Genomic DNA, 27,561 nt, shown 5'->3' with positions numbered 1-27,561 from the left:
CAGCAGAAGAAGCCAATGTGGCTTCACAAAAAGCTTAGAGATGACCTGAAAACAAAAAAGGACACATACAGGAAGTGTAAAGAAGGCCAGGCCACAAAGGAAGAGTACAGGCAGGTATCACGGAATTGCTGGGATGGTGTCAGGAAGGCTAAAGCTGAGAATGAGCCGAGGCTAGCGAGGGATGCTAAAAGCAACAAAAAAGCTTTCTTCAGGTATGCCCATAGTAAAAGACAGAGAAAAGAAATGGTGCCACAGCTACTCAATGAGGATGCCAAAATGATAACAGATGACAAAGAAAAGGCAGACGTGCTCAATTCCTGCTTTGGCTCAGTCTTCTCCCAAAAAAGGGTCTATGACCCTCCTGGGAAACATTAAGTACAAGGGGCAGGATTGGAGTTTGAGATTGATAGATACATGGTCAAGGAATACCTAATCACTTTGACCGAATTCAAATCTCCAGGGCCTGATAAACTCGAGAATTGAAGGAACTGGCTGAAGAACTCTCAGAACCGCTGTCTACTATCTTTGCAAAATCATGGAGGACTGGTGAAGTGCCGGATGACTGGATGAGAGCTAATGTTGTCCCTATCTTCAAAAAGGGCAAGAAGGAGGAACCGGGGAACTACAGAACAGTCAGCCTAACATCAATCCCTGGAAAAATTCTGGAGCAGATTATAAAGCAGTCAATCTGTAAGCACCTTGAAAACAATGCAGTGATTACTAGGAGTCAACATGGATTTATGAAGAACAAATCCTGCCAAACTAATCTCATCTCATTTTTTGATCGGGTAATCTCCCTTGTAGACTGTGGGAATGCTGTGGACATAATATATCTCGACTTCAGCAAAGCTTTTGACAAAGTACCCCACGATATTCTGATTAGCAAGCTAGCTAAATTTGGGCTGGATGAAACAACTATCAGATGGATCCACAGTTGGCTCCAGAATCGTACTCAAAGAGTGTTTATTAATGGTTCCTTCTCAAACTGGGCAGAAGTAATGAGTGGGGTACCATAGGGCTCGGTCCTGGGCCCAGTTCTCTTCAACATTTTTATTAACAACTTGGATGAGGAGGTATAAAGCATGCTTATCAAATTTGCAGATGATATACAATTGGGGGGCATAGCTAATACCGTGGAAGACAGAAACAAAATTCAAAGGGACCTTGATAGGCTGGAGCATTGGGCTGAAAACAACAGAATGACATTCAACAGGGATAAATGCAAAGTTCTACACTTAGGAAAAAGAAACCAAATGCACAGTTATAAGATGAGGGATACTTGGCTCAGCAATACAACATGTGAGAAGGATCTTGGAATTGTCGGTGATCACAAGCTGAATATGAGCCAACAGTGTGATGTGGCTGCAAAAAAGTCAAATGCTATATTAGGCTGCATTAACAGAAGTATAGTTTCCAAATCGCATGAAGTACTAGTTCCCTTCTATTCAGCACTGGTTAGGCCTCATCTTGAATACTGTATCCAGTTCTGGTCTCCGCACTTCAAGAAGGATGCAGACAAACTGGAACGGGTTCAGAGGAGGGCAACAAAGTTGTTCAGGGGACTGGAAACAAAGCCCTATGAGGAGAGACTGAAAGAACTGGGCATGTTTAGCCTGGAGAAGAGAAGACTGAGGGGAGATATGATAGCACTCTTCAAGTACATGAAAGGTTGTCACATAGAGGAGGGCCGGGATCTCTTCTCGATCGTCCCAGAGTGCAGGACATGGAATAATGGGCTCAAGTTGCAGGAAGCCAGATTTTGACTGGACATCAGAAAAAACGTCCTAACTGTTAGAGCCATACGACAATGGAACCAATTACCTAGAGAGGTAGTGGGCTCTCTGACACTGGAGGCATTCAAGAGGCAGCTGGACAGCCATCTGTCGGGAATGCTTTGATTTGGATTCCTGCATTGAGCAGGGGGTTGGACTCGATGGCCTTATAGGCCCCTTCCAGCTCTACTATTCTATGATCCTATATAATATTCCATCTGCAGTCTGAAGTGGAACATTCGAGGCATATGCTTACTACATAATCTGCTATTTGTAAGAATTAAGCCTAAGACTCCAGCTCTTTCTGGAAGTCTTCCCTGCCATCCACATTGTTACTGATATTAGCCCTCACCACTACTGCTCTGGTCTTTGCTGACTGGTTAATGTGTTCTAAAGGACATGTTTATGTGTAGTTTCAAAATGTCATCCCACCCTATAGATGGAGTTTGCTTTAAATGGTTTCCTAAAAAGGATTATGATGGTGTGAAGAAAATTCCTCAGCTCATGTGGTGAATCATGCAGGTGAACACATTGCCTTGTGGGGGATGCAGGTATTACACGAATCAGGTTAAAAAGCCCCCCATCTTTTGACGGCAGATATACAAGCAACAACTTCAAAGAGCCACCTCACACATTATACAACAAAGCAACAAAAGTCAAAGCAGAACGGATATGCACTTCCTCTTTTATGGGCCATGCCTGAACTGGACTGTGATGGAAGAAAATGATCAGCATGCCTTAGGGCTTTTTATAGGATTCACTTAGCTCATTTTGAAAAAAAACTTCATATTGGCTACAATATTTTATGCAGGACTGCAGTCCTCATCACATTCATCTAAATAAAAAGACCCATGTGAAAGTCTTCTGTGAAAGACTTTGCAAAAGTCAATGTGAAAATTTGGCATGGAATCTGATCTGACAGAGACTGGAGGTGTTGGATCAGGAAAAAGTAATTCTGAGTAGAATTTAATATTTTAAGATTAAATGTTCTCAAATTTTAATGAGTTATATTATTTACATTCATTCTGTCCTCTTTTAAAGGGATTTTGGAATACACAACACACACACACACACGTCTTCTATAAATAATACTATCTATAGAAAAATAAGGACTATTTCTGTTTCAGGACATAATATTTCATTAAATACTGTTCAATTTTACAGCTGGACAATTGAATAAACAGTGATTCTTAGGTAGTATCTTCATTTAAATACAATGTTACCAATGAAACTGGTATTCGGAGCTTTAAAAGCTGCTAAATGATTTCTGGTTGCTCATGAAATTGAATGAGATCATGGGAGATGACAATTCTCCCAAGTAGTAGTTAGCAAGAAGTGGCTAACTAAAATATCCCAACTTTTCAACTTTACAGCAAGTTCCAACAGTTATATTCAGCAGTACACTAATACGCAAAAGGTTAAAGTGAGGGCAAGAAAGTGAAAGTTCTGAGAAAAGAGTTGAGATGGTGGCAACATTCTGAAATTGGTTTGATGATGTTCTGGAATCAAACTTTTATTTGGATAACATCACTCCATTTGTGTTGAGCCCAAACCATGCTAAAGTTTAGTTTTTGGCTCTTCTGTCCTGGCACCCATATGTCGGGGGGGGGCAGGGAGACAGCAAGAGCGTGTCAGCAGCTGTATATGTCTGGTTACTCCTGAAGTCATCAGAGTATAATTCAGGAGAATCCATTGTGGCCAGGAATCCTGGGAAATGGAGTTGTTAATACCTCCTGGTTCAGACTGTTAAGCAGAACATTGGAAATACCACTTCCCAGACTCTCTGGCAACAACGGACTGTTTTGAGCATGCTCAGAAGAATCCAGGAATAGTTCTTTAAAATGAAACGTGCATAACTACTGAAGACCTCCAAACAAATCCTTCCTGTCATTGTCCCCTTTACTTCACTGGGGAACGACTGAACAAGATCCCCTCGTCTTGTTCTTTCTGAGCCCTCTCCAAGAAAACATTATTCTACTTTTCCCTGCAAATTTTCCATGAAAGGTTAGGAAAACCAATCTAATTATGTAGTGAGATGGAAGTATTGCAAGAAGAAAGTGCTTTACTGCGGGGGGGGGATAACTGTTTTGCTGTTTATTTGATTTTAAAACAGCTTTTATTTCACATTTGTACAGAGCCAGCAGACCTATATACTGTACATAAAAGTAGATCTAACATTTGTTATTTTCATGTCTTACAAGAAATCTTGTAGTTAGACATGGAAAGTCTAATCACAGTATGTTCCATCAGCACCATTTTATATGTGCTGCTATATTCCCATTAAGCAGCCATTCCCCACTCTCTAACCCACCCAAGAGACTAATTATTTCTGTGCAACCTTGGGGGAAAAACTCACTAAACTCTAAAAAGCCCTCAAAAATAGACTTAAGCATTTTGAAAGTTATATTTTCCTCCTCAAATCTAGCATGAGTATCTCTGTTCTGTATGACTAAGTGAACATTTTTCCATTCCAGTTTGAACTACAAAGCCATATATTGCAATGGCACATGGGCAATAATTAATTGATAAATCAAAATCCGATGAATAAATCTATCACTTTCACATCAGTGGGCTAACAGCTTTTGGGCCCCCTGATTAATAGCACACTGACATTTCCAGAAGAGGTTTTTTTAAACAGGCCTTTTTATCTGATGTATAGCACACATCAAAAATGTGTTGTCCAGTTTTGTGTATATGTTTATTGAAACCATGTACTTTTTGAAAATCATATTTGAAGTGTCAATTAAAGCTTCATTTCACTCTCGGTTCTCAAATTACTGTTTTTTACAAGGGATGCACATTTTTGTAGCAATTTTCTTCCTCTGGATAATGGCAGGTCTATTATAGTCTGGCCAATTAAAAGAAATGTTAAAAAACAAACAAAAACTTTGTTTCTTTCTGAGGTTTAAAGCCATCATCTTGTATGTGAATTGCAGGCTGTTGTTTTAATATAACATCCTTCCTAATTAACACATTTGGTTGTGGTGTGCTGCTTCAACTATTTAACACGTGCCACCAATATTGTGCGATATTCCTGATGCAAATGAGTGATAAATGTAATACCGTATCTTTCAACACTGGCACAATGAAAACAAACATATCTTTTGTATTGTTTTTCACAACGAAGTAGTGAGACAGTGGCATAGTCAAGCTTAGTGGCATAGTCAAGCTTCTTCTGAAAGTCTAAAAACTAACACACCTCATTTAATAATGACCTACTATCTGGAAGATACTTATTTTCATTTGCATAACAAAAATCTATATATTCAGTATCTCTCATAGTGTTATCATAAATGGCCTACTGAAATTCCTCCCCCTATTTGTAGGCAAAGAAAGTGGAAAGTCCATTTCACCAAATTCCTGGTGGGAGAGGAAAAATTCTTCACTAGTTTATGGGGGACAGGCTCATCGCTAGCATTGGGAGTAGCACAGCTTTCCTCTGTGTTTAAGGCTTGGTTGGTTGGTTGGTTTTTTGCTACAACTGCAAGTGACAGCAGCAGCAACTGAGTTGGCAACCTGGACATCATTCTGCATTCTCCACAATGCCCTGGACCTATGCATTTTGGTGCATTGTAGGGGGGTAGGGAATGACAGACACTTGCTACTTTCACCCTGTATGTTATTCTGTAATTCCAGTGATTTCCTATCTGGTAATTTATGCATTTTATTTGATCTTTCACACAACATAAAAGCTGTGATAAATGGTTCCAGAAAAAAATCCATTTGCAAGCTTGGGAACCCAGAAAATGGCAAGAGTTTTGTGCTGACTGCAGCTGCTCACGTGACAGATATCAGGGCATGCAATGTGTTCTCGTGTCTTTGTTTTTACCTGATAAAAATTGTACTAGTATTCCGGTGTGGGCACTGGTAACAGCTTCTCCTTCCTTTTTTCCACACACATCCCTGTGTCCAGATACTAACCTGAATTATGGGGGAACTATAGTGTACATGTGTATAATGGGTGAGGGACAAAAATGAGATGTTTGCTGCAGTAGTGTGAAAGACTTGGCACAAAGTGCCGGTGTCTTGGCCAAAAAAGCCACAGTTCCGTAACACAACTAGTACTGCAGTGTGCAAGGAATTTTAGAAATTGGGACAGAAACACTACCATTTTAATCTGCAAAACTGACTCAATAAGCTGTGCCAAGTTCCTTAATATAATCAAATATTCGCATAACTTTTTACTCTTTCCCCAAAGAACAGGTGAGCAGAATGGCTATGAAGAAGCACAATCTTATAAATGTTTACTGTTTTCTTACTAGTATCAGAATCTGGCAGAACTTTGAACAATACCTAACCTGGAAAAGAAGAGAAATATCCCACTTTGGAAGAGGTGACATTTCAATGTAATTTCTCCTTTTAATTAGAATTTTCTTTGAAAATAGTGGCATAATTCCCTACTTCCTTTTAACTCCAGATAGTTTGGCAGAGTCAAATTGAGGTCCAACAGTCCAAGCCACTATGCCTTCCAGAATTGCTGTAACACTTGTTTGGGCTTGCTTTTAGCAACTACATCTAGTGGGCATACATTATTAAGAAGACGCAGCACACCGTAAGAGCAAAATAAACATTGGCTGACTGACATCTTAAAGGGCTTTCGTCTTTAGATTTCCTTAAAAAAATCCCTATGATGGCAACTATTTTTTTTTAGGCTCCAAGGGGTAACAGTGCCAATATGCAGGTTCATTAAGAAGGTTCGCTGCCAGCATAGCTCTACGGTTGAAGCCAGAGGCCTGTATGATAGGGTTCCTTGAGGAATTCAGTCTTTGCAAATTCCAATATGAACTGACCTGATATGAACCTTCCAAATTAACATGCAGACCGGAATACAGTTATCTTTTGGATTCTGCATATCTCCAGATTTTAAAATATTGTTCTTGTTTGTTGTTGTTATTATTATTGTTTATTTATATAGCACCATCAATGCACATGGCACTGTACAGAAAAAATAAATGAATTAAAAAGAATAAAACCATGTCCCTACCACAAAGCCATACAATCTAACTAAAAATAAAAAGGGAACATAGAGGGAAGGAAAGGACTGAAATACATAAGGAACAAGACAGACACTTCAGATTCAAAAAAGGTACAAAATGCATACTAAAATGTGTATTTTAGGACAAAATTGTTTCATATTTTGTAAGAGAATACATCAAAATGCATACTTAACCATTTTTCATGTGGATATTTATATAAAATATATTAATACAGAAATGGAATGAATTAACTTAATGAGTGCATGAGAAACTGACATTGACTAGAACAAGACTGTTCCTATCTATTCCTATCATATGAAGCCTGTGCTATTTTTATATGGAAGAGGAGTCCAGTGGAGGCAGAATGGGGCCATAGGATTGCACCCTAAGTATGGTTTTTCTGCAAGATAATATGAATTGCCTTGATGGATCACACCAAAGGTCCATCAAGGCCAGTAATCTGTTTATAACGGTAGACAGCCAGGTAATACTCTGAAAGTTCCTAAGAAGGGAATGAAGGGGAAGGCTTCCTCCTGTTGCTTCCTCCCAACTGCTTGTGTTTCAAAACTCATTTGCACACACACCTGCCTCTTTGTTCCAGTACAATATGCAGGTCAACCAGTCCCACTGCAAGGAGGAGGGGTTTCCTGGGAATGGGAGAATGAGCTTTGGTAGACCACAGCAACTTCCCACACCCAGTCTAGCTTGGTACTGCACTGAGTGAAGTCTGCCCTCCCCTAGCTCCTACTGCCCCAAGGTCTCAGCAAACACATCTGGTCAGCCTGCTCATCAACTATTAGATCATGGATCAGCATGGTTTTATAGCAAACCTACCTAGTTTTTAACAGCAACACTACTGTTGGGCATAGTGGTAGAGTATCCAGCGGTACCAAGGATAGGCAGGGAGGCAGGTGGTGCAAATCCCACCTCCCTATACTCATTCACTACCAGCCCCCCCCCCAATTTCAACAGCTCCCTTCAAAAAGCTATTTAAAATTTTGGGTGTTCTCTATAAGAACGGGTCTTAAACATAGCATGAAAAAAGGGCTGTGTAATTTGAGGTGACATTTTCCCCCTGATGGCGCAACACTGAGATTTGTTACAAAACACTGGATTGCAACACCACCTGGCAAATCCGTTGATTGCCGTCTCCTTCACTTGAAAATCTCAGCCATCCTGCTATACCATTTGTAAATTAAAAGTGAAAAAAAGAGAGAGCATCAGACTCCTTCTGAAACTGTTAACCCAAGATATTGTCACCTACAGCGTCATACCTTTCTTCCCTCCCATCCTCTCAATTACTAACTCTTCTAAACTTAGCCTATTGTAAGTGTGCTGCCTATTCCATTTTGGATACAATAAAACTGACTTTTGACCAATATTTCTTGTCCTTATTAACCCTTGGGGTGACAAATTGTGGAGTGTATCAAAGTCTCTCAAGGTCCAAAGATCCTCAAAAGAGGGTGTTTGGAATGCATGTGAGAACTGAAGGCTTGCATGCAAACTGCATGCTTTGTAACAGATTTGATGCTTTAACCCAAATGTGCAAAACACAATACCAGTTTTTGCATGCCTTTGGGGGTCAACAGACACAGCATGTCAAAGCTATAATTATAGACAAGCCAGTTCTAAATTCTGAAACCCTAAACAGAATTGTAGTTTGTGGTAGTTCACACTGTTTCATAACCAAAACCTGAAGATGGCTGAACAGCTGTATCTGTATTCCCACCTAGCGTTCTGAAATGACATAAACAAAGGGTGATATCAACAAAGGATGATTATAAGAAAATTGTCAGAATAATATGCCCTGTACATTTCAGAAGCAGAAATATGTCAACTAGGTTTAATTTTGAACCGCAGGGAATTCAGTTCTTAACTATGCTATATTAATTTTTTTAAAAAAATACTGCCTTGGATCTCTTCACTCTAAGACAGAGGTAGGGAACATTGCAGGCTAAACCTGACATGGCTGCCTACCTGTCAATCAGATGTTGACATTATGACATCACATGATTGGCAGATGGGCAGTCGTGCCCATCTGTCAAAATCCCTCATGCTTCCCTTAAATCTCAGTGATTGGGGACTTAAAAGGGGAGGGGAGAAACATGGAAAAGCCTCTTCCAAGTGTCCCACCTTTAATTCCCCAATCACAGAGAATTAAAAGGGAAGCACAGGAAGACTTGTAAAAGGCTTTAAGACAATGCCCACTCTCCCATTTGAGCTGTCTTGAAGGCTTTGCAAAAAGTCTCTTTGAAATAGTGCATGTGTGAACTGCTTCAAAGGATGCTTTAACCCAAGGGTTTAATCCCCGCTGCACTGTTAAGCAGTGATTAAATCCTGCTAACTTGGCTGTGTGATGACAGGATTAAACCGTGTCCTCCCACCCACCAACATCACTATAGACATCAGCAGATGGGTGGGTGGGTGTAGTTTGGGGAAAGTGGCCTCAGGGTCCAAATTGGAGCTCATAAAGGGCCATGATTGGTCTGGAGGCCAGGGGTTTCCCACCACTGGTCTAAGATAACAATTTTTTCTAATATAAAATACATAACTGTGAAAGTACAATATTTATTCATTAGTATCCATCCTCCTAAATACAAATTACATAGTTAAATCTCATAATCTAAGCTCAAAAAGTGCCATTTTGCTGGCCTATACAGTTTCAAACTGCTTGCATGCTGTCCCATATAAAAATGTCTAATTTCATAGGCTAGAACTCTTCTCCCTGTCACACCAGTTTTATATGTGCAGGAAGGTGTGTTGGTTTTTTTAATGTGGGGAAGCATGTAGACCTTGCAGCCTAACGTAATACAGTCTAACAACAGAAACATCACATGTGAGATTGTGTGTTTCATGTCACAAAGGAATTAGTGGTGAAACAGCAAAGCCAATGGCTTTAATTTTTTTCTTCTGTAGTGGCTTTCTGCTTGTAACCAATCAGAAGCATAAACTAGGTGAAACATGAAGAATCAGGCTCCATTGGCTGTATAACTCAAATACCTCACCCCAAGCTGGAAAATGCTAAATGAATAGATTTAAGACAACAGTCACATCCTCCTTTTAACCAATACATCAGTATTTAGTGAAACTATGGACTAGACATAGCCAAGGAAATAGTTTTCTTTACTACACTCCGTGCTCAGAGGAGGTATAACACTTGCTAGGTTACAAACAAGGGAGAGCTGTTGCCTTTATCTCAGAAGCATCCAGCTGGCCACTACTGGAAATATGATGTTGGACTCAATGAGTCCTCATTCTGATTAACCAGGGCTCTTCTTTTGTCATTTATAGTCCCCCTCAGGAAGTTTCTGCAGAGTGTAAATAAGACCTGAAACAGGTTGTACTACACTGCGTCTCCCAAATGTGGTTTGGGTTTTTATTACTGCAAGTGGAAAGTAAGCATGGTGTAAAGTATATGTCCGTATTTGGAATGAGATTGTAAAGAAGTCCTGGCCCTGCTGCAAGTAATCCCAAAGAACTAAGTCATATATTCTAATATATTTTAAAAGGTGCTGAACAAGCAAAACCATTAAGACTATTTTGCCATACAGCAACAGACAACACATTTAGTTGACTGCACCAAAATAAGTTAGATGCTAGCATAACTGCATTGGCTAATTATCATACAGACCTCCCACTTGGAGCAGAAGGAACCTGGGGTAGTATTCAATGCTAATCCTACTCAGAGTACCCACTGAAATTGACACAACTAACCTAGGTTCATTAATTTCAATGGGGTGTACTCTGAGTACGAGTTAGTTGAATACGACCCCTAAATTTAAGGATGACTTCTCTCCCTCCTCCAGTAAACTAAAATGTCTCACTTTCATTTTGTTGTTTTATTATGATTTCTAGCAAGTGGCCCGTCATAACCAGAGCCCTCTCTCTCAGATATATCAATATGCAATGTTTTATTGTTACAAGAATAAGCCAAGCAAGCTTCAGGATCACACACTCTCCACCCCTCCTCCAGTGCAGCTAGAAGGAAGAGTTCAGAAGCTTCCACTTCCACATTAGACTAACTACAGCTCAGCATTATGTCTGAACCTGGACAAACAGTGGTTTGCTGAAACAAGCCTACTTCAAACCTTGGTTTAAGAAACTGGCTCATTTCAACTAACTATAATTAATATTAGACAGTTTTGGGCTCCAACACAATGCTAAACAATAATTAATTAAAATAAAAAGTGAACAATTATTTTATTTATTTATTTATTTATTTATTAGATTTATTAGTCACCCATCTGGCTGGTTATCCAGCCACTCTGGGCGACGTACAACATAAAAACATACCTTACATTAGAACATTAAAAATCTCAAAAAATGATAATAAAACCTAACCCACCCCAAAAGCCTGCCTGAAGAGCCAGGTCTTCAAGGCCCGGCGGAAGCTCATCATAGAGGGGGCATGGCGGAGATCATTTGGGAAGGAATTCCACAGAGTGGGGGCCACAATTGAAAAAGCCCTCTCCCTAGTCCTCATCAGTCTAGCTGTTTTAACTGGTGAGATAGAGAGAAGGCCTTTTGAGGCTGATCTTGTTGAGTGGCATCACTGATGATGATGGAGGTGCTCTTTGAGATAGACAGGGTTTTAAAGGTTAAAACCAACACCTTGCATTGGGCCCGGAAAGCAACTGGTAACCAGTGCAACTCCTTCAGCACTGGAGTGATTTGATCTCGCCGGCGGCTGCCCTTAATCAGGCGGGCCACCGCATTCTGTACCAGTTGCAGCTTCTGGACCGTTTTCAAGGGTAACCCCATGTAGAGCGCATTACAGTAAGGTGAGAGGACACCAGGGCATGTACCACCACTGGGAGCAGGTGGTTAGGAAGATAGGGGTGCAGCCTGCATATCAGATGGAGTTGATACAGCGCCGCCCGGCTCACAGCCGAGACCTGAGTCTCCATGGACAGCTGGGAGTCAAAAATGACCCCCAGGCTGTGGACCTGGTCTTTCAGGGGCAGTTGTACCCCACTGAACACCAGGTCAACATCCCCCAGCTTCCTTTTGTCTCCCACGAGCAGTGCCTCAGTTTTGTCAGGGTTCAGCTTCAGCTTATTCCTTCCCATCCAGCTACTCACTGACTCTAGGCACTTGGACAGGGTTTCTACAGCCAACCTCAGTGAAGATTTAAATGAGAGACAGAGCTGCGTGTCATCCGCATACTGTTGGCATTGCAGCCCAAATCTCCTGATGATAGCCCCCAGTGGCTTTATATAGATGTTAAACAGCATTGGGGAGAGGATGGAGCCCTGTGGCACCCCACAAATGAGAGGCCAAGGATCCCAAACCTCATCCCCCAAAGCCACTCTCTGGTACCTACCACAGATGAAGGAACGGAACCACTGCAATACAGTGCCCCCTATACCCAACCTCTCCAGGTGGTCCAGAAGGATATCGTGGTCAATGGTATCAAAAGCCGCTGAGAGATCCAGGAGGACAAGGAAGGTACATTTGCCCCTATCCAGCGCCCTCCTCATATCATCCACCAAGGCGACCAAGGCCGTTTCAGTCCTGTGTCCAGGCCTGAAGCCTGACTGAAATGGATCCAGATAATCCGCTTCCTCCAAGTGCGCTTGCAACTGCTTAGCCACCACCCACTCAACTGCCTTGCCCAGAAATGGTAGATTCAAGAGTGGGTGAAAGTTGTTCAAATCTTGGGGATCCAAGGAGGGCTTCTTTAGAATTGGTTTTATTACTGCCTCCTTGAGGGCTGATGGCATTACTCCATTCCAGGGATGTATTTATCACCGCCTTGATCCCCTCGCTCAGTCTATCCTTGCAGCTCATAATGAGCCACAATGGGTAAGGGTTGGCTTTAAGGTCGAAAGGACCTTGTCCATTTCATCAGAGGGAAGAAGCTGGAACCGATGCCAAACCACCAAGGCGCCACTGGCTGACTCTGGCTCGCTCACTGTGTCCACAGCGCACAGAATAGCACTCTTTATACGATCAATTTTATCCGCAAAGTGCTTTGCAAATTCATCACAGGAGGTCTTAAAATGTTCCATCGGTTCCGGGGCAACTGGACCGACCAGGCTCCGGACCACTTGGAACAGCCTCCTGGGACAGCACTCTGCGAATGCAATAGAGGCAGCTTAAAACTCCTTTTTTTGCTGCCCTTATCACCACATGGTAGGCTGCCGCAGCTGCTCTATCCCGTGTCCGATCGTCCTCAGAGCAGGATTTTTGCCACCAGTGCTCTAGCCGTCTCACCTCCTGCCTCAGAGTTCGTAGCCATGGAGTATACCACAGCGCTGTCTGAGCTCTATTCAAGGGGAGAGGGCGTTTTGGAGCCACCCAGTCTAATGCCCCAGTGATTGCAGCATTCCACCTCTCCACCAGGGTCTCAACCGAGTGCCCATGAGCATGCTCCAAAGAATCCACAAGCGCATTCAGGAATCCATCTGGATCCATCAGACAGCTGGGGCAGACCATCCTAATGGGTCCTCTACCCCCGTGGAGGGTTCGTGGTATTGAAAAGTCCACTCTCACCAAGTAGTGATCTGACCATGACAAGGGGGTAGTGGATGTACCCCCCATTTTCAGATCACTCCCCTCCTCTCCCGAGACAAACACAAGGTCGAGTGCATGACCAGCTACATGGATAGGCCCTGTTGGAATAAGGTGCAGCTCCCAGGAAGCCATGGTTTCCATGAAGTCCTGAGGCGCCCCTGTGAGGATGGCCTCCGAATGTACATTGAAGTCCCCCAACACCAACAAGTTTGGGGACTGCACACGCACATCTGAGACCACCTCCAGCACCTCGGCCAGGGAGTCCGTTGAGTAGCAGCGTGGATGGTACACGAGCAGAATCCCTAGACTGCCCTTCAGGCCCAACCTCCAACACATGCAGTCAACAACCTTGGTCTCCCAGAGGGGGGGGACTGGTGAGAACCAGGGACCCTCAATAGATAACCGCCACTCCCACTCCCCGACTACCGACCCTCGGCTGCTCCTGCTCATTATGATCTCCTCCTCATTGCCAACCAGAGTTAGCATTGTTAAATGAAAGCAGAAAGTAAAGGGGCACACCATTGGGATGGAAGCTAACCTGCCCTCTACCTCTGTAGGTGTGGTCATATGTATTTGTTATGCATAGATATATGTGGGCAACACATGTGTATGTTAGCTGTAACACACACCACTGTGCCAAAGAAGTTCTGCCAGCAAGTCACAGAGGACCTGAGGATAGAAACTCATAGGCAGTTCTTTCCTGTCCACCCGCCTCAAGAAAGCCTGCTTATTCAGAGCATAGAGCCATCCAAGGATACTGCTGAAAGGGATGGCTAGTGGAGGGTCATGTTATAATTAAAACTAAAGTGGACTGGCTATATGTAATCACATGAAAAAGATTGGAAACTTCTCCCTAATGGAGAACCTGGCACAGCATGCACTTTCTAATAAAGGAAAGCAAGGAAGGAAGAGGGCGGGTGAGAGACAGACACACACAAAGAGAACAAGCAGTTGATTTCCCATTAGTTCCCTCTACCTCAAAAGACAAGTGGCAGCCAGTTTCTGTTCACACATATGCTGGGAAAAGGATGATGGCTAGATGAGAGAAGAAATAGCTATGCCTTTCTCAAGGTAGAGATCCCACATAAAGACTGTCCCTTCCCTTTTCCCTACTCCACCATTTCCTCCAAGGTGGCCCTTAGAGTCAGCAGTGGGTCATTTCCCTCCTTTGGGTCAATTATTTCATGTCTCAGTGTTTTTCATCCCCAGGCAACTTTGAGGGGCATAAACCTTATCTTAGCCTACCTCTACCTCCTTCTCTGCCAGCCAAGGTGGAACCTGGGGAGATGGAGTAAGGATTTCAATCCAGCACTCCATGTGTTCATCTGCTAATATTTTCTATTGGCACATAGATATCGAGAATGTATTCCTCTCATACAAAGAAATTCCCAGAAAACACACACACAAAAACAGCACGTCTAGAAGAAGGTAGGCTTGATGCTCACTTTCTATGTGCAAGAATTTCTTTGTAATGAATATTCAGTCATGTGAGCTTCCATATGCAATCTGAAGTGCATATGGAGTAGCCCAGGCACAGGTTTACCACATCAGTGAGAAATGGGCCTGAGAAATACTCTGCAGGACCCATTATAGAGAAATCACACAATTCAGAATTAACTGAACTGAACTTATCTTTGATAAATAGCATTTCATGGGCTGGTGGCAGAGAAATACAGAAATAGCTACCATTTTCCTTTCTATCTGTAATTACAACTGAGAAGTCATTATTATGAGGAAAGAGAAAAAATTCTAATTCAATCACTCCATCATTTGGATTTCACTGGTGCTGAAAACACGTTCTCCGTTAACTGCAGATAAATGGGAGTTATCAGCACTAATCGATAACAGCTGCGATATTATTTTAAAGAATGGTCCACCCATAAAAGGCAGAAGTAATTTAAAACATCTCATTAAGCAAACACGTTAGGGCAGTTGACATTTAAAGAGATTCTGCAATGCCAGCTGAAAGAAGCATGGTACATAATACACATTCAGTTAGTTCATTGAGTCTTGTTAAAATTTTCCAACCATTTGTGTGTACGATGGCTGGGTCAGGTTGTTTTTAGAATCTTGAAATACTGGTACTGGAAAATGGATTTTTGGTAGGCTCCATTTCAGATTTGTAGCTTAAATTTCCTTATGTCTGAAATGAGGTGAAAAAATCTTGACATCTCTAGAGCCGATTCATGCATCTGATAAAAAGCATCAGGTACATTAGAGGTTTCCATGTCTTACCATACGTACCTTTGGGTCCTTGATTGGGGCTTTCCTTACCTCTGCTGTGAAATTATTTAACACATATGGGAACACCAAAAAGATTGGGAATTATAAAAGTTCCTATTATGTCCAGCACCTCAGATACACTGGACGAGCAGAAGGGCTTCCAAGACCTCACAATACTCTGAGCTCTTGCAAGCATGAATCACTGTATCTTGGCCCCTTGAATTATTAGCCATGGGATGCATTCATCAATTAATATTTTAAAAAGACATCCTCTTATGAATTCTATTTCTTTCCTGATTAATTTTAGTTTTAGTCCTATTAGTTTCTTTCACTAATAGGCAAAAGGCTTGTGATTAAAGAATATACCTATAATCACAGATATTTCTATCCAACATTAAAAAACAGGGAAACTGAGTAGCTATAGTGAATGCACAGGGGAACGGGAGACCTGACCTCCTCTGTGAGATATTGTACTCGCCTACAACTTGGTAAAAATGCAAACACAATTTGGGTAGGTCTTTCACAATCCAATCCACTTCCTGTGTAACTTGGAAGAATTTGGTAACATGAATAATAGATTATTTATATCTCCTCAGGTGCAACCCTTTTCAGTGGAGTCAGTTTCACACATTCAGTTGACAGTCAGCAAGTGTACAATAAACCACAAGCCGGGAAAAAAATCAAGAGATACACAGAGATAGACTTCACTTTTAAATGATCTATAGTGATTGCCATACATTGAGGAATGCTATGAAATAAGGTTTAATTACATTATTGCATTAATAGCTCTGTCCTATGTTTATTCAGAAGTGCTACTTCATTCAGTGGGTCTTACTTCCTAATCAGAACAGCAACCATAATAATAGATAAGGCTGAAATTTTATATCTAGTCAATTGGGAGTGGCCAGTTGAACTCAGTAAGATTTACTTCCAAGCAAACATGCTTTGGAGCAAGCTGCAACCTTAAATGGGAATAGGCTTCAGCACCTTTGACAGCTCCTTGAAAGTTTAGACTGAAACCCAGAGCAAATTCACTGCCCCACTAACATTGGAGCCACTAATCTCCATGGCTTGAAAGTAAATCCCTCTCCTTTCCACGGGATTTTACTCCTTCCCCACCCATTGAATGCAAAGGGATTTCCTTCCAAGTTTTGTAAGATTTTGTTTTGAAAAGTGGTTACAGGAAGCAGCAGAATGGCAGCGGTGTGTGCGCGGTATTTTTAATTTAACATGGTGGAACACAAAAAATCTATACTGGCCACACTACAGTCATGACCATGGCTATATAATGTGGGAAACCCACTTTCACTAGTTACCACAGACCAAAACACCCATCAGTATCAATTAAACATGCTACCTCTGTGGGTTGCTGCTCCTGTGCCTTTAAACATTATCCTGACACACACAAATATTAAATAGCAGTCTATGTGCATGGTGCTTTACAAATAAAAGGTATGGCCAGAATCAACTATTCAATTCTTGGCTGCAGGCAGCTTTCTTCCTATGTAATATAGTCAAATCCTACACCCACAAGGTGGTGATGGGTCAGTTAGTGTGTCAGCACAAAAACAAGGCACAATTTTCTCATTAACTGAATAGCTGAACATCCAAGCATAATTAATAGAATAATTACATGTAGAGGCCTACCCTCTAGTTCTGTGAAATCCTTCAGCACAGTGAGGGGCTTGGAACTGCAGTTCCATTTTGAAGTTAAAGGAAATGAATGATACTTACGGGCTTTGCACAAAACAAAAACAAATCTTAATAATATTATAATTTTTGTTTTTCTCTCCCATATAAATTTTCTCCAGCATAATCAACTTTTCTGGTTTTTAGCATTTGTCACACCTTTAAAATATAACATATGAGTCTGGAATCTTACATACATTAGCTTGGGAGAAAATCCCATTGAACTCTGTGGGATTTACATTGTCAGCTTTCTACCCCAGTTAACATCCTTATCTGCTATATTAACAGTTTCTCTGCTACTCTATACCCATCCTTAAGAAAATGGCTACTTGAGCATTTCCAGTAGTAGCAGCGCTGTTGGCACCTCTAAAAACAGGACACAGTAAAATCATATTGCTTGGTAAAGAGCAACTGGTATTCCTGGAAGCATGTTTGGGGGTAGTTGCTGTCTACTTCCCTTCCCTCTATCAACTTCTGAAAAGTTACTCCTTTTCTCTTACGTACAAAAGAGCAGAGCAGCCACAGGCAGCGTGTTACAAAGGACTTCACACTGAAGAGCTTGGGAGCCTTTTATTCTACCAGCCTGTTGGAAAAAGAACAAGACAAGATGCAATCAAACAGAGGACATCTTAAGATGGACTCTGACTGACTGACAGCTTTAGGCAGCTGGTTATTTTATACTGCTGGTTATAATAACCATTTTTACTTATATCCGCTACCTTATGGTACCCTAAGCGGGTGATAAAAAGCAACCTATGGAAGGGCTTAGCCCCACTGATTTCCCTGTGGGCAAGCAGAGCATCATCAGTAATACATCCCAGTTTCAAACAGATCTGCTATATTGGGCTGTGGGCACTAGTTGCTTCAACAGCAGCCAAAATGGTTGAGACTCTGCCTTCTGCTAGCCACACCTCCCATCCCCACTGCTGACTTCAGACTTTTCAGGACCAAAGTGTTGGGCCAATCACTTGTCTCTGACTGAGCCTGCAGTAAAGCATTGCTGTTGGCAACACCTGGAAAACAAATGGGTTGATCTACCAATCAGTTGTGAACCCTCCCTGAAGCTGAATTTTAAAAAAACTCACTCAAACTGATGCAACTAGAGTTTTAAAAGAAAAGAGAGACTAGCACTGTGTGCTGCTGTTTTCAGAAAAGAGAGGTGGAGATGTACTGGAACCAGCAGAACAAGAAGTATATCTCTATCCTTAAGGTCCTATGGTTTGGACCTGGATACAACTACTGGCAATGTAGTTCAGCCTCCTGCCCCTCCCCAATTAAATCATAGAATCATAGAATAGTAGAGTTGGAAGGGGCCTATAAGGCCATCAAGCCCAACCCCCTGCTCAATGCAGGAATCCACATCAAAGCATTCCTGACAGATGGCTGTCCAGCTGCCTCTTGAATGCCTCCAGTGTCGGAGAGCCCACTACCTCTCTAGGTAATTGGTTCCATTGCCATATGGCTCTAATAGAATCATAGAAATCCAAACATACTTTCCCATAAGCAAAGTGATAAATTTGATAAATTGTGTGGGACCAGACTCTCCTGATTGCAAAAACTCAACAATTTATCTATGAGCAGTTAGGAGTAATAAGAGAGAAATTAGATTGTTAGCATTTAACTGTATGAAAAGAGGGTGCTCATATAAGGTAATCATTCCAATTCAGAGGATGGTGGAGAGTACTATGGGGGGGGGAAGCACTAGTAACAAAGCTCAGCGTGCTAAGAGGAAGAGACCCATTTTTGCCCAATTTTTTTTAAAAAAAAAAATTAAAATTTTGTCAGCGAATAACCTGAATAGTAATCTAATTTTCCAGCCATTTTGGATTCCTTGTAACTATTCTTCCTTGGAGTAGACATATCTCTTCAAGGAACACTCATTCCTGTGTGATCTATCATCTATGTTCTCTTCGGTGTATTCACCCACAGACTATCAATTTAAAGTCTTTAGAAATCATATATTAAAAGATACTGTTGATTTTTGAAAGTTCTAGGATCTCTTCACTGATACCAGGTTGAAAAATGTTCCTGTTTAGCTAGGGGGTTGAACGTTCTCAGGTTTGTAAAGACAGGTGTTTAAAACCTTTAGTTATTCTTGTACATAACCCCACTTCAGTCTGATGCTGTTAAATTTACAGCTAAAGGGGACATCAAAATACCCAGGGGGATGATATTTGCCAAGCCAGAAACAAGGCAGTCCCTAGTTCTGAAGCAAGCTCTGCTTATAAAGGAAACAAATGAAAGAACATTGTTAACAGGAAAATTGACTAATAAAGCCGAAGATAGAGAGTTGCTTGAGGCTTTCATGTCTGTAACCCATAAGTAAAATGGAATGTCTTCAATGAGTATTATGCATGAAATGGATCACACAGTTGAGAATGACTGGATTGATTTCTCTGAAACAATGTATACCTTTGTTGGAACCCTCCCACAAAAGATGCTGCCTAATAATCCAGAAAAACAGAACTTAGCCCAAATTCTCCTCTAAAATAATTTACATTTGTATTAGCTAATCCAAAACAATGCCCCCCCCCCGGAATGGCAGCAAAGGATTTTATTGGCATCATCTCAAATGGGTAATTCCGCAGGAATCAGATATTGAAACTAAACTTTCTATAAGATACTGTGGTACACAGAATGGCTGTATCTATGTCAATATGGTAGAGGAATTAGACGCTACAGAGTCTGCTAACTGACACTTAGGGACTTGGAACAATTCTTTGTGTAGTATTCTTTTGTGGAAAATCCCAGGCTGGGCTAATAAAAGCAAGGATAGTGAACCTAGTGAGGAGTTGCCGACTTTATCACCTCCACTTTAAATTCTGCAGTAATACCTCTTTCACTATCAATAATCTACCAATAATGGTGATAGCCTTCCTCATATATTTTAGGCAGCATAGCCTGATTGTCCTGAACATATACATTCTACTCACTAATTCCTACAATTCTATTGAGTATTGCTGGAATAACTAAGCTAGAAATCCAATATTCTTCAGTCTTCATCATCATGGTGGGTGATTTTAATGGCCAAATTGAACAGGAGATATCATATCTTCCAAGCATAACCAATTAGGAAGCAATGAAGAGGACTTTGAAAATAATATGAGAAATTCCAAAGACACAGATATTAATACTGCCTGGGCCAAATTCAACAAATTGAAGCTGAGAATAGGACTGAAGCTTTTCAACAGCTCTGTACATAGCGTCTCTGGTGAATATACCAGAGCTTGGAAAAGTTACTTTTTTGAACTACAACTCCCATCAGCCCCAGCCAGCATGGCCACTGGATTGGACTGATGGGAGTTGTAGTTCAAAAAAGTAAATTGTCCAAGCTCTGGAATATACATATAATTCTCTAACTGGCAGTAGTACTAACGACTATCTACAGATCTTTCCATAGAAACTAGTTGCAAAATTCATGATAGGCTCTTAGGTTTTAACAGTCTTTTACATTACATATAAAGTTCTGTGAACCTAGAGCTGTGGAATGCACTACTTGGGAGGCTTAAATGATCACTTAATTTGGAGGCCAGACTTTGTAGCCTGCTTCCTTTGTCTGAGATCTTGCACCTGAAGAGTGCAGTGGAAAGCAAGTTGATGACAATTGTATCTTTCATCATTATCTGGCTACCAGTTGCATTAGCAGAGAACCTTCCCCTTTAAACAAGATCAAATGGCTCAAAAGAGATTGAATCGAATTAAAGAAAAAATCTGCAAGAATCTTATACGTGATATAGAGCCTCTGGAACTATCTTATGTTTATGTTCAGCTGAAAAAAAAAGTTAGAAAAACTTTCTACCTAGGAAAAACTACTAGGCAGAAAAGAACAGCTGGGAAACTCTGATCATGGTTACAATAAATAAAAGACTGTAAACTATTCTGGTGTATCATAACAGGAGCTGTATCCCTGGAATTACTTGGGAACATTTTCCTCCAATTTTCAGTGATGCAGCTCAGGATCTACAGAATACCTACGTGATGTGCTTCATGAAGAGTTTGCAAGACTAGCAACCTTTATTGGAAGCAGAGGTATTTAGTCTTACAGCACAATTAAAACCCAGAAAAGTTCCAGGTTTAGATTTTATCCCATCTGAATAACTTCAAATCTAATGTTGCTTGGTGGGTGACACCTCTTGCCTAATGATTTACATTTGATAAATCTGGTCATATCCCCCTCAGCTCAAAGCAGTGTATAAAAATGGCAATGTATAAAAATGGTTTCAAATGAGACGCAATGAACTACACATCTATAAGCCTATTGTCAATAATTAGAAAAGTGCATGCCATGTATTAAATCAGTGAAGTATTCAGTACAGAAAACTGACAGTTTGCATACTGAATGTCAGCATGTGGGTTGATTAGCAAAAAAAAAAATGTATCCAAGGAATATATTTTGACATTTTAATCTTCTTACTCTGATCTCAAATCTACTGCTTTACTCAGCACTAGTAATTATGAATGCCACTGAAATCCCAGTCCACCCAGATTATTTAGCTAGTGGAGTTAGGAATCTGGTCTTCCCAAAGGTTCCATTCAGGATCTAGACTGATACTTGCAGAGTCTACTAGAGGGTAAAATGTGATCCAGATTGGGTCTACAAGTGTTAAGACATCTATTGGCCCTGATGTACACCAAGGATACACTGCCAAGCAGTGTATGCCTGCACAGTAGGAACTGATTATCCAGGAACACCGAGGAAGGATTGAAATCTTCTGTGCTGACCTCAGTCTGTTCAGAGGCCTTGGTTAAGATTAAGGATGGCAGCATTTTGGGAAATAATGTGCATATGTTATTATGAACCCAGAAGTATCCAGGATCTCACAGCAGGGATCAGACCAGCCCTGCCTCTTCAAATGACTGCTGGGTCAGTAGTAGTGGTAGGAAGAGCCCAATCCTATTGGAAAAGGCCACAACATGTTCAGTTGTCTCTAAGCCCTGGCATACAACAACATCACCAGTGTATTAAGACTAAATTTTTTGCTTCAAAATGAATTACAAACTGGAACCTAGAAACAGTGTTTACACATTCTGTCCCTCTCTCCCAGTGACATGGCTACATAATTACTGTGTGTTGTTTTTGTTGCATTAGTCTTCCTTTCATAACAGTCCCAATTTATACTAGTGGCGTGAGCTCTGAAATCATGCCATGAAATCCAGCCAAACTAGATATCCAGATGGAGGTAGCATTGGTGAAGACAATGCAGCATCTAATCAGGGATGGAGAACTAGTGGCCCTCCTGATGTTGTTGGACTCCAACTCCCATCAGTCCTAGACAGCATGGCCAGTGATCATATGTGAAGGGAGCTCTAGTCCAACAACAACGGAAGGACCACACCTTCCCCACTCCTACCTTAAATCATACTGGTTTTCTAGCTTATTCCTCCAGCCTTAAACTCTACGTTCTTATTAATTTCTGACTTAGAGACATTCATGCCAAACCTTCCTGTTGCTCTGAAAATTAATCTTGTGACTCTCATAAGACTCTAAGCACAAAGAACATGGCTATGTAATAGTGACTGGCACCTGAATGATACGCAACATTTTCATAAGGGTGCAGGAAACTTCCATAATCAACACAACACTGTTCCCTTCCTACAGCAGAGGAATATAAAAACTGTACAAAATTGTACAAATAACTGTACAAATTGACATTTGTGTGCAAGTGAGTGGGAAACTGTCATAACTCTTTGTTCCTGAAACCTCTACCTATTCACTTACATCACAGTCTTTTAAAGTCCTTTAAAGCCGGGACTGATAGGTGTCACAGCACTGTACTGTCTCCTCAAATATAACCAAAATCTTTCTAGCATCTCCAATGCAAGTCAAATGTGGCAACTACCAGAGTGCTATGTTTCTCTAACTGAAAAAATACAGTGCTATAATACCTACCCATCTTAACTTTAAAGGGCCAGGGCAGGCTGTGTATATTTCTTGAGCAGAAAGAGGGAGGCCAGAAATACCGGTGTGGGTGGGTGGGTGTACATAGTAGATAGGAGAACAAATGGGAAGAGAATATGGCACAGCATATATGGTATGCAGGTGGATAATACAAGGCTCCAGAGTAAGTCTTTTCAATGCTGAGACATGGCAGAGAGTTATAAATGTTTGTGTACAGATTGTTGGAATAATAAAGCCTTGCTTCAATCTTAAGTAGTGTCGGCACATGAAGCCAACTCTTCCTTTTAGTGCTTCATTATTGGTGCCCATAAACCCACCTCACCTCAAATATGAGATTATGACTATTCCCCCCCTCCCCAAATTCTTCACCAGCTCAGATTTTAATCCAAGCTAAAGACCCCCATGGCGCAGAGTGGTAAGCGGCAGTAACGCAGCCGAAGCTCTGCTCACGGCCGAAGTTCGATTCCAACGGAAGGAGGAAGTCGAATTTCCGGTAAAAGGGGTCGAGGTCCACTCAGCCTTCCATCCATCCGTGGTCGGTAAAATGAGTACCTGGCATATGCTGGGGGGTAAAGAAAGACCGGGGAAGGAACTGGCAAAACCACTGCATATATACGGTCTGCCTAGTAAACGTCGCAAGACGTCACCCTAAGAGTCAGAAACGACTCACACTATAAGTGCGGGGACACCTTTTTAAAGAAGGTCTTCCCTCCGTAGCTGCCACCTACCTGCTTATTTTCAACTATGTTTTCCAGAACCTCTACAGCCTGGCTGACTGCTGTAGCAGTGCCAAACATCAGGTAGTGGGAGAGTAGAGAAAGACAGACCACCCACTGCTACATCCATAGCCACAGCCGCAGCTGCTATAATGTAAGAGAAGCAAGAAGTATGTTTGGAGGCTGGTGAATAAGAGAGTAGTGGAATGCACATGGGTGCTGCTGGGGAAAGAGGTTTAAAGGCTAATCAGTGCATTGCAGAGTGGCCGCACAGCAGGGAGAAGACTTGGTGGTCAGCACTAATTGCAAACAAATAATCAAAGGCTTGGTTTTGCAGTTGGGTGCTTGTCAACTTCTTTGAGGCTGCTCCTATGTTATTTCAGGTTTACTTTTAGGTCTACACCTTATATTTATATGATCTGGGTGGATTCCATGGTAACATACCTTGCTGGTTATGCCTGACCTATTCGTCAATGCGTTGTCAGTCTGGAGAGCATGGAATTGACTTTAACTATCTGGGTGAAAGAGGGAGACATGATTCTGGGCACCTCCAAAGGCAGCTGCAGCCACATGGCTCCAGATAACACATAAACTCCCAATCCCTAATAGAAACAGCAATTTCACCTATCACCACCAATTCTTTGTTGAAAGAAATTTGCACTGGTATTAAAAAAATGCAGCTTCTGCTTGGCTAGGAGAAAACCAAGCTGCAGGGTGTTTGTTTTCATTGCACATTAGAGTGCTGTGTGTGCCTTCATGAAAGGGGTGATTTGGGAGTGAATTATGCTGGGGTGCCAATTATCTAGGAAGAATTATGTTTGCCTTGGTGCCAATTGATTTTATGCCTTCAAATCAAGAAACAGACTTTAGGGACTCAGATGTGTGCTCAACTATTTACACATAGGAATTCTAGACAGCTTTGCTTGTTACGGCCAGTAAGACCAAGCACAATTTCTTAATATGTGGTTACTTTATCAGAATATATGCTGCCCTGGGCTCCTGCTGGGAGGAAGGTCGGGATGTAAATCAAATAATAAATAAATAAAATAAATAAATAGAATATGAGCTACAAAAGTAAGTAGAATATTTCAGGCTTCAAAATAAATATACTCAAAAGCAAGATATTCCTAAAATATGAGAATGACATAGCCTACAATTACAGGCATGCTGAGGTTCTAGTACTTAACTACATTGCTTACTTATTCTCACTACAAAAAACAATGAAAAATAATATGAACAGAATCCCTGAAGTATCTTAGATATCTGTAGCGGAATATGTTAGTTTACCTTTAGCTCAGTTTACTGGATTTACAAAAGAGGAGTTTAAAGAATATTTAGAAGATCAAAACCCTAGGTTCATATACTTTCCAAGTAGGCAGAAAATCTTACAAGGGACATTTATTAATGTTAAAAAAGAACAATATATGTGAAAGAACTTACCCTCATACTGTTGTTATCTTAGATTCCAAGACTTAGAAAATGTGGGGAGGCTCTAATACTTCACTACTTACTTATTTAGTGTTGCACAATCTATGTGTATGGTGCTCTACAAATAAAAGCTATAACAGATACCCGGGGGCTTATAAACTAAAATATATGTAAGGAAACAATAGAGGGGGGGAGATAAGGATTGGTAGGCAGGAGAAGAACATGTGACTATTTCAATTATGCATATGTTAAGTTACAATATGCTGCAGAGAATAGGGGAATGATCCAAAGGCTTGACAGAAAAGGTGTCCTGTTCTCCCAGGAGGCAAGAGACTTCCCAGCACTAATGCAATTGAGGGCAACACCAAAACAGTATCCAGGGCCAGGTCAAAATTAAAGTCCACAACAGCAAAAGGGTCAGGCAAGAAGTGAAGTCACAGCAGTCCAAGGTCAGGAGCCAAGCAGTCCGTGGGCAATGAAGAAAGGCAAGGGGCAGGCCCAGAGTAATCCCAGGTCAGGTCAGGTCTGGAGGCAACAGGTGATTGGCAGACAGGTCAGAACTGGTGTATAGACATTGTTCCAGCAGATCATCCAGGCTGGCACTTGGATTTTATGCTGGAGAAGCTGGAAACACACCCCAAACCTCGGCTGACTCCCACTGACCACATGCTGCCAGACCTTTACTCCTGAGGGGTCCTTTACTCTTGAGGAGTTCGGGTCTCTAGCTAGTGTTTTAAGGCAATGCCTCACCCTTGGGCTCGGGACCCATTCAGCCTCGATGTCAGAAACCAAACTACTCCCAGGTACAGATGGCCCGTTCTGGGCCTTGTCATAGGACCCTGGCTCCTTATCCTCAGATGGAACCTCAGTCAGGGCTGGGTCCAAGACCTGAGCCTCCTGGTCTTCCTTTGATGAGGACTCCTCTGATGAGGACTCTCCTGGTTGAGACCTGACAAAAGGTGAGCTTTGAGAAGGGAATGGAAGGAAATAAGGAAGTTATCATATGTAGGCATTCTGGGAGGTAATACCAACAGAGAGGAAGGGTCATATATCTGTAATGTTGTAAAAGGAGAAGCAACATGACTTGGCAACTGTCTGCATTTGGGGGCAAAAGAAAAAAGAGTGACAAAGACAAAACCAAGGCTTCATGTCAGATCAACAGGATAGATGGTGACACTTATCAGTGGATAAGGAGAGTGAACAAGGAGATGGGGGCATGGAAGAAAGGGTAACTTTGGTGTTGGGCATACGTTCTTTCGTATAGTTGCAAGTTATTTTTGATGTGAAAGTTCTCCAGGGTAACAGTACCCTCCTCACAAAGGTGCTTCTAAGAGAGGGTTTTTTCTATCATTTTGAAATGGGAAAGAGATTTCTTTGCATGTAGTTCCTTTCAACGTGCAGTAGATTATCCTAGTGTATCATGTACTCCCATTATGATTGGAGGAAACAGTTGAGAAAAGGAAAGGAAGAATAAGACAAAACATTTCTTTATAAAAAAAATTATACTGCTTGATATATTAAAAATCTCTACATAGTGTACATAAAAGCAAGACAAATACAATAATAACATTCAATAAAATTTCCTAAAAACAAGATAAGAACAAAATAAAACAAACGTATATATCACCAATAAAACTATGCAGTGTACAAAACATAGAATTAATAATTAGGAGTCAGAACCCAGGAAAACGTGAATCAATATGGGCATTTAAGAGTCTTTCCTGCATCCACCTCATGAATTACCAGAGGAGATGCATTCCAGAGCGCTGGAGCTGTCACCAAGAAGGTCTGCTTCTGTGTTACCACCAAGTGACAATCTGCTGGTCCTGGAACATTGTGTGTGTGTTACACTCGTAAGGAAATTCTTGAGGGATGTTGCGATTTCATAGGAGAACATATTGAGGGTATCATTCCTAGATGTACAGTATCTATACATACCAGTTTATTCTGAGACGTGAGACTGTCTCCAGAGGGATACGGAGGTTCTTTGGTTTCTTTTCTTTTAAAGTCCTCTTTTTTCTCTTTTTTAAAAAGTAAAGCAGTTTCTACTAAGGACTGTGCAGACTTACGAATGCACTGTGAACATCTACTCCTAATTTTCAATGGGTCATAAACTGATTCTCACAGTGAGTGTTCCCTGTGATGCATGATGGGCCCAAACCTCCTTGTGAGGGGAGAACCTCATCTATATCAAGCTGCGCTTTGGAGACCGAAACAAGAGGACAGCTTGGAGCTGGGATGAGGGGAGGAAGAATAAGCCCCCAACCTCAGGAGGCACTTAGAAGGTGCGTCAAGCATTATGTCAGAGTCAGGACACAATCCCTTTCCCATTTGTGGGGGCA

At 41.4% G+C, this 27,561-nt stretch overlaps 1 protein-coding gene across 1 annotated transcript in view; it reads right to left on the bottom strand.

The window, feature by feature from the left end:
- The window catches only part of PCLO (piccolo presynaptic cytomatrix protein), a 394,902-nt gene that overhangs the window by 264,510 nt on the left and 102,831 nt on the right, over window positions 1–27,561 (bottom strand). The gene's annotated exons all lie outside the window — the stretch shown is intronic.

The sequence above is a fragment of the Rhineura floridana genome, chromosome 8 (genome assembly GCF_030035675.1).
Source record: "Rhineura floridana isolate rRhiFlo1 chromosome 8, rRhiFlo1.hap2, whole genome shotgun sequence".
Taxonomy (NCBI): Eukaryota; Metazoa; Chordata; class Lepidosauria; order Squamata; family Rhineuridae; genus Rhineura; species Rhineura floridana.
This window is presented reverse-complemented; position numbering and strand designations above follow the sequence as displayed.